The following is a 10338-nucleotide window of genomic DNA, read 5'->3' as shown; positions in this document are numbered from 1 at the left end:
GAGCCACCACTTGGTGGCTCGGCCACTGAGCCACCTGAGTGACTTGGTTTTGGCCGGGTGTTCGTCGTTGTGTCTGTTTTCCGGTTTTGTGGTTTATCCGAGCCGCGTCGTTGATCTGAACTCTGATTTGGCAATCCGTATCCTGATTTGGCAGTAAATCCGCTTCGGTGTTCGAGTTCGAATCCGTTCTACGGTTGGATAACTCGTTGACTCACCGAACCGTTAGTTTGATTCCGTACGCGAGTGGATGTATTCCGTTGTTTGCGTGCGGTTCGTTAGCCTCGTCACCTCGTCGATCCGCTTCGTCGTGTGTCACTTGGCTTCGGTGTTGTGGACTAACGATCGTGTTTAGATACATCACCCGATGGTTCGTTGGTTTGTCGAATCACAGTGCCGAGCTGTGCTAAGGGACCCACAGGCAGTTTTATACGCCTACAGTCGGTGGTCAACTCATGCAACGTCAAATGGTGTCCGTCGGTGACTCTCTTGATCAGTCCATCTGGCTTGTCGGCAGCAAACGCGGGCAACGGATCCAGGAGAGGGAATCGGGAAGGCGCCGTATAGCCTGTACCTCCGGCGAGACCGATAGCCACACCCTTCGGAAGGGCTTCGTTAGAAAAGGTCGCTGCAAGACAGAACCAAAGAATTAGAATGGCATCCACCCTAGAAGGATGGCAAATCCGCCTATTAAGCCAAAACAGGCAAAGTCGCCAAACAAATGTAAATCCGCCTGTCGAAAAGGCAATGTCCGCTCGGCAAAGACAATATTTGTCTGTATAGGTTGAATTTGTCTTTATGAGACAAAAGTCGAACTCGCATGTCACAGACGAATTCGCCCTCGCCCTATAAAGGCCAATTTCACCTGTAAAGACAGAAGTCATCCTTTGCAAACGAATATAAAATACGCCTGAAAAGGGCCGATTTTACCCAAGCCAGGAAAACTGCCAAAAATTGGCAGAATCTACTGGGGAAGACAAGCGACACTCATCCTCCTGACCCGACGTTGGCATGCAACGCAAGGTCGTCAGACTAATCTTTTGACTTACCCAAATGAGTCTCAGGCGTGCTGGCGATCGTACCGGCGGCGAGACGATCAGAATAGCACCCAAGACCTCCTCCATTTGCAACGTATTTCTTAGATTTTGGCGCCATGTCTAAAAGTCAGAGAAGAAGCGGGAATTCTTTCTCTTTAGAAAACTTTCGTGAAACGGAATTCTTGAGCACAATAGCTCTCAAAAGAAGAAGAACAAAGCCTATTTAAAGTCGGAGATGCTTACATGGCCACGATCTCCCTCAAGAGGCGAAACACTGGCGGCTAAGAGACGTGGCCATGATTAAAATCGACGACGTAGATTACTCTCTAAAGTTCGCTCTCTTTTTGCGGTTACGAAGGAACCGTCAAAACAGGAAACGGGCCGGTCAAAACCCGAGACCCGAACCAGATCTAACGGCTGAATTCGAAAATCACGACCACGATTCGTCATCAAGGGGGGCGCACGGAGCTGACGTCATACTGTCAAAATCACAGTTGATGCGACCAAGCCCACGTCGCCTTAGCTGGAAAGCACGAAGCTTCATCGGTGAACACGTGGTTCACCTCCTGCCAAACCGAGTTCCGCCTGTAGGAAGGGTTTCGCCTGCAAAAACCTAGCTCAACCCCACAAATTCAAATTCCGCCTGCGAAAATGAATTTCGCCTTAACGATCCGACTCGTCCAGAGTTCTAAACCACTAATGGAATGGCCTCACTCAAACCCGCATCTCGAACGGCTAAGGATTAGAACAGAAATCTTAGCATTAAGCCTAAGAGAAACAACTCGACAACTCATCATACTGAGGGGAATAGTATGGCTAGCCCGATTCAAACGGTAATCGGTAAAGACAAATCAAACCCGTTGATAGCTGAGGATTTGCTAAAAATCCTAAAAATAACTTCTTTATTCAAAGTATTCCATACCACACACAAACCGGTTTAGATCTGAAAACTTTGAAGGGAGTCTTGTAGACGGTAAAAATTACCTCCGCAAACTCATACACGAATTTGCCCGCATGAGTCAAAGTCATCCAAATTCGTTCGCGGTTGTTGATCAACGATTCGCTGGACAATCGACTCGCCCGTATGAGTCAAAGTCATCCAGATTCGTCGTGATGATCGACTCACCCACACGGGTCAAGATTATCCGAATTCGCCTCCTCGCTCGACTCGCCCGCACAAGTCGAGAGTCGAATTCGTACCCAACAGCCGCTACGCCGCATACATGGATGGGCCTTCCCACTTCCCACGACGTGAGGGGAGGGAGCACAGTACTCTAATCCCATCAAGTGGCCGCAACCAGTCAAATCCATGCGGTCATCAAATCCGCCTGCACACTCAAGGTTGAAGCTCACCTCGCCTGCATGAGTCTAGAGTTGAATCCTCATGCAAACGGCAAGCTGACTGGACTCGTTCGAGTACTTGACAGCCGCTATGCTGTGTACAGGAATGGGCCTTCCCGCTACCTTCACGATGTGAAGGGATGGAGAATAGTACTCCAAACCCATCAAGTAGCCGCTCACGGTATGAGTGACCGGTCACCCGCCAGAGCCGCCTGCAGGAAGCTTGCCTCGCCTGCACGAGTCAAGAGCTGAATCTTCCTAACCCATCAAGCAGCCGCTCACAGTACAGACCCAAGACATGGTCATATCACATGATTCAAGGAGCGGCCACGCCATCTCTCCTCTATTTAAGGACCTCTCCTGGCTTCGGAAGAGGGGTTCAGTAGTTCGCTCATAGCTAATTGATTAATTCAATCAGTTAACTGAACCACTGGCTCTCGACTCTTAAGAGAGTTGACGACAAGCTCTTTGCGTAATCTTCGCACTGCAGCATCTTCTCCCAGTTTAGGGCCCTGATCGCCATCAAACTCAGAGACTCGAACTCCATCAATCCGTGCTTCTATTGCATACTGAAGCTCGCCAGCAACCTCGGTCGAATCATCCAAGGAAAGCAGACTCGATGCGAGAACCGAGCGAAGCGTCCTATAGCTAGTGAAAGTCCCCACGTTAAACAAGGAGGACATTCCCTCCGCTTCTGTTGTAATTTTCGATTCATTGGTTTGTTGTAATAAGTTATTTTTATCAATACAAACAAAATCCCTGTTTCGGGAGATCAGAAATTCACACCTACAATGAGCCATAATGACAAATCTCTCTTGAAATAGTAAGAGAAGGTGTCAAGACGGAATCAAAGCATACAGAGTCAAACGAATGGAAATATGTAAATTTTATGAAGTATTCTCATAGTATTCTGATGTATATACTAATAAACTAAGGCTCTGATACCAACAAAACCTTTTCATGCCTCATGTCCTAGTGTCACTTGACGGGCACTTGACTAGACTAGGCAGCATATGTGATTGGGCCAAACTCCACCTAAAGAATATACGTAAGCCTAATCAATACATAAGTACATACATCATATAAGCACAATCAAAATGATATCTCAGAATAATACATGATCCACCCGGTGTATCAAATGGAGCAAAGAGAAGGTAGGGGAGAATTACAACTACGAGAAATATAACACATAGATAGATTTTTGAGGTGAAGCGTGCAATGCTCTACTCCTAAAATTTTCTTGTATTGCTTCTCAACTAATATGATTTATAGATTACAATTCATTCTTTAAATAGAGATATTAAATCTAAATAGCACTCTAATTATAGTTACTATATGAATAGGATTTGCTATTTAGATAGAATTCTCCATAGAATTTATATTTAAACAACATCCAATATGAATAGGACTACAACTTCTAATCAATTAGGACTCCTTCTAAATCTAGCATTATAAACTCCTAGTCAAGACAGGACTCATATGTAATTCCAATCCTACAGACTTCTAATCATAGTATGACTCATGCTCCTAATCACAAGAGGACTAATACTCCTAATTACAGTAGGCGTCGTACTTCTAAAATAAATAGGACTCATACTCCTAGTCGTAATAAGACTCAATATCTTGATTATAATAGGACTCATATTGCTAATTACAATGGAACTTGTACCCCTAATACAAATGGGACTCAATACCCCAAGTTGCAAAAGAACTCATAGTCTTAGGAGGATATTTCCATTACTACAAGAAGATTGAAATTACAACACGTTGTAGAGTCCTATTATAATTGTGAGTCCTTTTGGATGTGCAAACCTCTGCTAGCTCAAGCTCCAAGTGGGAAAACTCAGCTTCCCTTTCTCCTTGTTGTAGTAGGTAATAGTTCTTTCTTGCATTGTCTCATGACCTTTTTGCTCTAGAACACAATCATCCTTAAGCGGCTCCTCCTTCTCAATGAACAAATCATCAAGAGGTGAATGTACACAATTAGGCTCATCCTCCTCATATGACATGGAAGGGTCAAATGGCTTCACATTTTTAGCATCACGACAAAGTAAATCTATATATATATAGGCAACTTGACCTAATAAGCATTGTCTTCATACTGTGTCAAGATTTTAAAATGACCATATCGAAGAGGTTTGATTTTACTTCCTTCATATTTCAGCCTCTCCTTGTTCAGTTAGAACCAAACTAAATTACCCACTTTAAATTTAACTTGATGCTTGTCAAATTGGTCTTTATACCTTGGTTGAGATTGATGTAATTACACTTAAATATCCTTGATCTTTATAATGGAATGTCCATACATCCCCAAATTCAGAAGAGGTGCATAGGACTTTAACTGATTTAGATGCTCGATAGTACGTTGTGGTGAAGCCTCTTGGCTATTTGAATAAATCATCATACCCACTTAAGAACTTCCTCAATCTCCTCTCCTTACTTACTATTACTTGAAAATAAGGTGTGTGAGTCATTCACTTCATCCTTTGATTCAATAAATTGTAGCACAAACTTACTACTGGCATTTACCACATGTTTTGCTTGCGATGCCATAACTAGAGAGATAGAATCATCTTCGTTCTTACAAACATTGATAATATACTCCTTGTCATCCTTCACAAACTTGTACTTTCTCAACCTTCGATAATTTGTAGCATCCCTTTGCTACAAATAAGGATCACTAAGTACCATAGAACATAGATCAAGTGGGACAACCTCACACATTACCTCATCAATTTACTTGTTCGTGATTGCAAACTTAAAAGTGCACCGCTTAGTAATGTGCATCTCTATATCTTTTTGAATCCATCCTAAAGGATATGGTTTTTGATGTGGCATTGTAACTAATCCCATCTTGGCCACCAAACCTTCTGAAATAAGATTCTTTTGACTGCCCAAATCTACTATTGCTTCAATCGAGATCTTCTTCACTCGTATCTCAAAGGGAAAGGCTCCTTTCGCATCTTTGAATTTTCATGAGTAATGTCTTCACCACTTAAGCAATCCTTTCATCAGCCTTTTGAAGTTCTAGCAACTCTTCAGCACCACCAACATGCAGTATAGACATTCCTTTAGTTCTTTATCATCTTCCTTATTGCCTCGTAGGTTTAGCTTAAGATGAAGTACCCAACAATTCTCCTTTGTATGACCACTTTAATCACGATGATCATAGAAATTCCTCGAGTTGCATTAGATTGCTTACTTGAATCCCCTTGTCCATTCCTTGAGCATGCCTTCACATTGAATTTGTCTTCCTTCCTGAAACTACTACCATTCTTCCCTTCAATAGAAATAGCCTTTTTACTAGCTTCCTCAATGTTGGAGACCAAAAATAACTTAAATTTCTTTCATATTGGTTCCTGCAGCCCTCCAATATACTTAAGCAAGGTTTCTTGTCTATCCATCGATACTCCGAATAAGATTTCTTGCTTTTGAAACTCAATGATATACTCTTGCACTGATTGATCATACTTTTGAGTAAGATATTGCTACTAGATCTATCTCTGTTCTTCATGTCGGATAGGATAAAAACTGCTTGTGGATAGTAGCTTTGCAGTTCTTACAATTCGTGGTAGATATGTCGTGGTTCATCATGAAATAAATCCACTAAGTCAATGCATGATTTGTCAATTTTAGTGTTACGATATCGATTTTTTTTCTCTGAAGTATAGTTATAGATCATGAAATGTTCCTCCAACGGATTTATCCAACTATCTAACTTTTATATATCCACTACTAGAAAATGGATTATTGCCTACGGATATTTAGCGACGGAATTTTCCGTCGCTATTACATGACTTATAGCGACGGAATTTCCGTCGCTATATAACCGTAGGAAAATAACTTTATAGCGACGGAAAATGATATTTTAGCGACTAAATATTTCCGTCGCTAAAATATTAGCGACAATATAAAATTCCGTCGGTAAATTTGATATAGCGACGGAATTTCCGTCGCTAAAAAAGTTTTTAACGACGGAATAATCCATCGCTAAAACATTTGGGTGGGAAAAAATTTTCGGGCGCGGGCGCCCAAAATTTTGGGCACCCCGCGCCCGTTTTTACCGAGACCAACCCCCCTTCTCTCAGAACCCGAGACCCCCCCTCTCTTTACCCCTCTCTCTCTCCCAGATCCTCGCCCCCCAACCTCAGACCCTCTCACATCCTTGAAGTACTATAACATTTATCTGATGATGAGCTAGTGGTCAACCCTTTCTGGAGTTGCGGTTTGGACTGACTGATTTTGTAACGGTATTTCCTTGCATTCGGATTGTTGGCTGGGAGCAAAAGCTCAGATTCTACTTTCAATCAAGATCATCTGGTAATTTTAAACCATCCACTTTGATTCTCAGAGACTTCAAACTACTTGCAGGCCTTGCAAAGTGGGTAGCTGATACTTCATACCTCTCTATGTAAAAGCATAAGAAAATATTGGTCAAGGAACATGCTGAAAGTTGCACTTGTTCTCCTCCCTCATAGGTGTGAATTTAATAGTCATAAGTTTTTAGAATAATCAATGCATGCTAATTTACCTGATCTGAATACCTATCATACTATCTTTTTAAAAGCAATTTTTTAAGTGTCCGGTCTTTTTCAAAGAGATAATGAAACTAGAGGTCTTGAAAGTGGAACAATAATGAAAATTATTCTCATAATGAAGTGAGGAATCCTTAAAGGTTGATCATATTTCACTTCCACTTTTATTCACATCTTCCTCATCTTCTTCAGTTGGTGGCTTTTTGAATTTTTGATTTTTTTTCATGAAAATGTCACTTTCAAATTTTGGTACAAGATAGTACAAGGATTTGGCTGATTATCATTACTTTTTAACATTTTTGAGTTTTAATGGAGATGATAATTATTGGTTTAGGGATTATTATACTTGAAAAGGCTGCAGGAAGCTTCCAAAAGTGTTTGTTATGCGTGGGTAGTGGGGTTGTATTACTCTTTTGTATCCACTTAACTAAAGAATATTATGGGCTTTTGACGCATTAGATATACTTTTATCATCCACTAGGATACAGGAGGTTTTCAGATTCTTAGGAATCAAGGATGTATTGTACCCTTGTGTTTTGTTACCTACTGAAGGTTATGATGGGAAATATTATAGAATTCAAGAGTTTTCTTTCCTTTGGATGTTCCTTGTGCCAGTAGCATACATGCTACTGTCTTCTATACACATCTCTGGATGTTTTGAGGCAATACGTGCCCGTGAACATTTTATGCCGAACACACATCTGTTAATGCGTAAGAGATCTAAAAATATATAACTGTTTGTGCATCTAGTATCATCCTTTGTTTTTTTCCTTTTCTTTTTTTTTCTTTTTTTTGGGGGGGTGGGGTGGGGGTGGGGTGGGGCATAGATATGCATTGCGTGCTATGTTCTTGCTCTGATTGAAAGCTTGATTTCATGGTCGATTTCATGGTGCAAGACGTAATCGTGTATGTATTATGGAAAATCTGCTCCCAGGGGAAGTATTTTAATTTAGTTATGGCCTACCAAAAATTGGTTTATGAATTTTTCATGCTTCCTATTTGCAAAATAAGTCCTATATCGTTTTCTTGTGATGGTGCGTGTCATGTTTTTTACCCCCCTAAACTAAATTCGGTGTAGTGTTATTTATTACAGTTGTAAATCTTGCTACTAAACTTTGGGTTCATAGAGTAAGCTACTTATTACAATGCTAAATCTTGCTGCCTTGTTAATTGATTCTTTATACTATTTTAAGTGCAATTTGTGCATGATGAGAGTTATTAGGTTGGGAGTTATTTATTCTAGTGTTGCAGTAAAGTTCCAAAAGCTCTGTTATGCTTGGGTCACCTTGTTAGATATTTTTTTTTTGTGGGGATGCACGGTACTTTTCTTTTCTCTACCAACCTATTCATAATGTAAACTGTGGATTTCGAGCCTTTAGCTGATCCGAATTATAAATTATAGAGCTTTTGACATAATTTAATAGAATGTCTTGTTCCCGTCAGTGTTCACCAACCCCTTCATATTGGAGAGATGTCTTATTTTATGTTCTACATGGGTTTTCTCTGTCTCAGGTGCTCCCTGATGCCTGTAACTTACTATCGCATTCAATGCATCTCTGCGTGTTGTTCTACGCAATCTATTCTTCCAGCTGATTTCATACTTGATGCAAACTGTTATCTATGAGAGGTCAAAACGTTAATCAAGTACCTGTTTGTGTGCATGTTGACAGCTAGCCGTTTGTTGTGTTGCATACGAAACGCATGAAGGAATAATTGCATTCCATATTTCTCAATTCTGTGAGCTAGCCATTTGATTTCATGGTGAAAGTCATGGGCATCTATACAAAAAATGCAATGATGTGACAGTCTATGTTACCAATATTATTTGATTTCATGGTGAAAGTCATGGGCATTTATACGAAAAATGCAATGATGTGACAGCCTATGTTACCAATTTTATTTTTGCTTTCATCATTAAACCTGTACACTGCCCTTTCTAGTTCTGAGAGGTACGCACAAGCTGCATGTTGTGCTTCCAGCTGTTGGTGATCATGAAAATGATTTTGATGATGAAAGTCACACAACTATCCAGCGTTGGCCAAAGCCATCTACCCTTGTGAGCTGCTATTTATGGTTAACAGTCCTAGGCTTTATGCGTAGGCTAGTTTCGTTAGAAAATGGCATGGAAATGGACAAAATGGTGAGTGTGGGGGTGATGGTGAGGTTGAGGGTTAGGGTTAGGGTTGGTGTAGGGGTGAGGGTGGGGGTGATGCTGAGGGTTAGGGTTAGGGTTAGGGTTAGGGTGGGGGTGGGGGTGAGGTTGAGGTTGAGGGTGAGGGTTAGGTTTAGGTTTAGGGTTAGGGGATGGTGAAGGTGAGGTTTAGGGTTAGGGTTAGGGTGATGGTTACAATGAGGGTGAGGTGATTGTGTGGGGTTATCGTAACTATTATATCGCTAATTACATAGAAATTGCACATACTGTACACTCAATTTTTTGAGCCGTAGAATACCCCGTCCAATAAATACTATATATAATCTGTTTATTTACTTGTCACATACGCATACAGGATTGTTGGCGGCGCTTACTCGTTGTTCTCCGTGTACTATAAATAATCTTGGCGCTTTAAATTGATAAATCAAAAGGCCATATATCTTATCCTTATCTCGCCGCCTACTTTTTGTGCATTAGGAGAATCTTGGCCCTTTGATTGATAAATCAAGGCCAATACTCATTAGGAAGATATTAGGAACGCCTCTCATTAGAGAGGATCCGGATCCGATTAAGTACACGCGGGTAGGTGCGCTGCTAAAATTTTGACGAAAAATAAAAGACACTTGAATCACACAGTAAATACAATATACCACGCTACGTTTACATACCTAATGGGATAGGAAGCCTTCCTCCTGACAGGCCGATCACAGCACACCTTGTTCTATAACTTAAAGATGATATATGTAGTGGATATGCCACTTCCATTAATTTTTATAATTCTGACGATGCGGACAAATTCTGAGACAAAATTCATTCATGGGCATACCACGTGGATCGAAGTTGCATCTAACCTCGATACAAGGATGGGATAGAAAGCTTTCTTAGCGCTACTCTGACACCAACCCCTCTACGGCACTCAGCGGGTTTGATTTTTTGTTCCTTGGCAAGAATTGTAAGGAATGATAAAATGCTCCACTAGGAGTGACGTAAGTTTCCATCTGTCATCAATGGATTTGATAGCTCTTATGTATTTTGGAGTATCACGGTGAACGAGGCCCGGTGGATTGCAATTAGAGAAGAAGTTTATGATGTCGACAATCCGGCAATTGACACAACTGATATGTTGGAAAGATATTCTTACCGGGTGCCGTCTTCGAGTGATGTTACACTACTGATATGTTTCAAGTGGACTGATACGTGCTGCGCGAGTGGCTGTAAATTAGAATTATCAGGTTCGTAGTCTAGAGGTTCTGGCTGGAGCGGAAACGTGCAGTCG

This window comes from Asparagus officinalis, chromosome 5 (genome assembly GCF_001876935.1).
Source record: "Asparagus officinalis chromosome 5, Aspof.V1, whole genome shotgun sequence".
Taxonomy (NCBI): Eukaryota; Viridiplantae; Streptophyta; class Magnoliopsida; order Asparagales; family Asparagaceae; genus Asparagus; species Asparagus officinalis.
Note: the sequence above shows the minus strand (reverse complement) of the source record.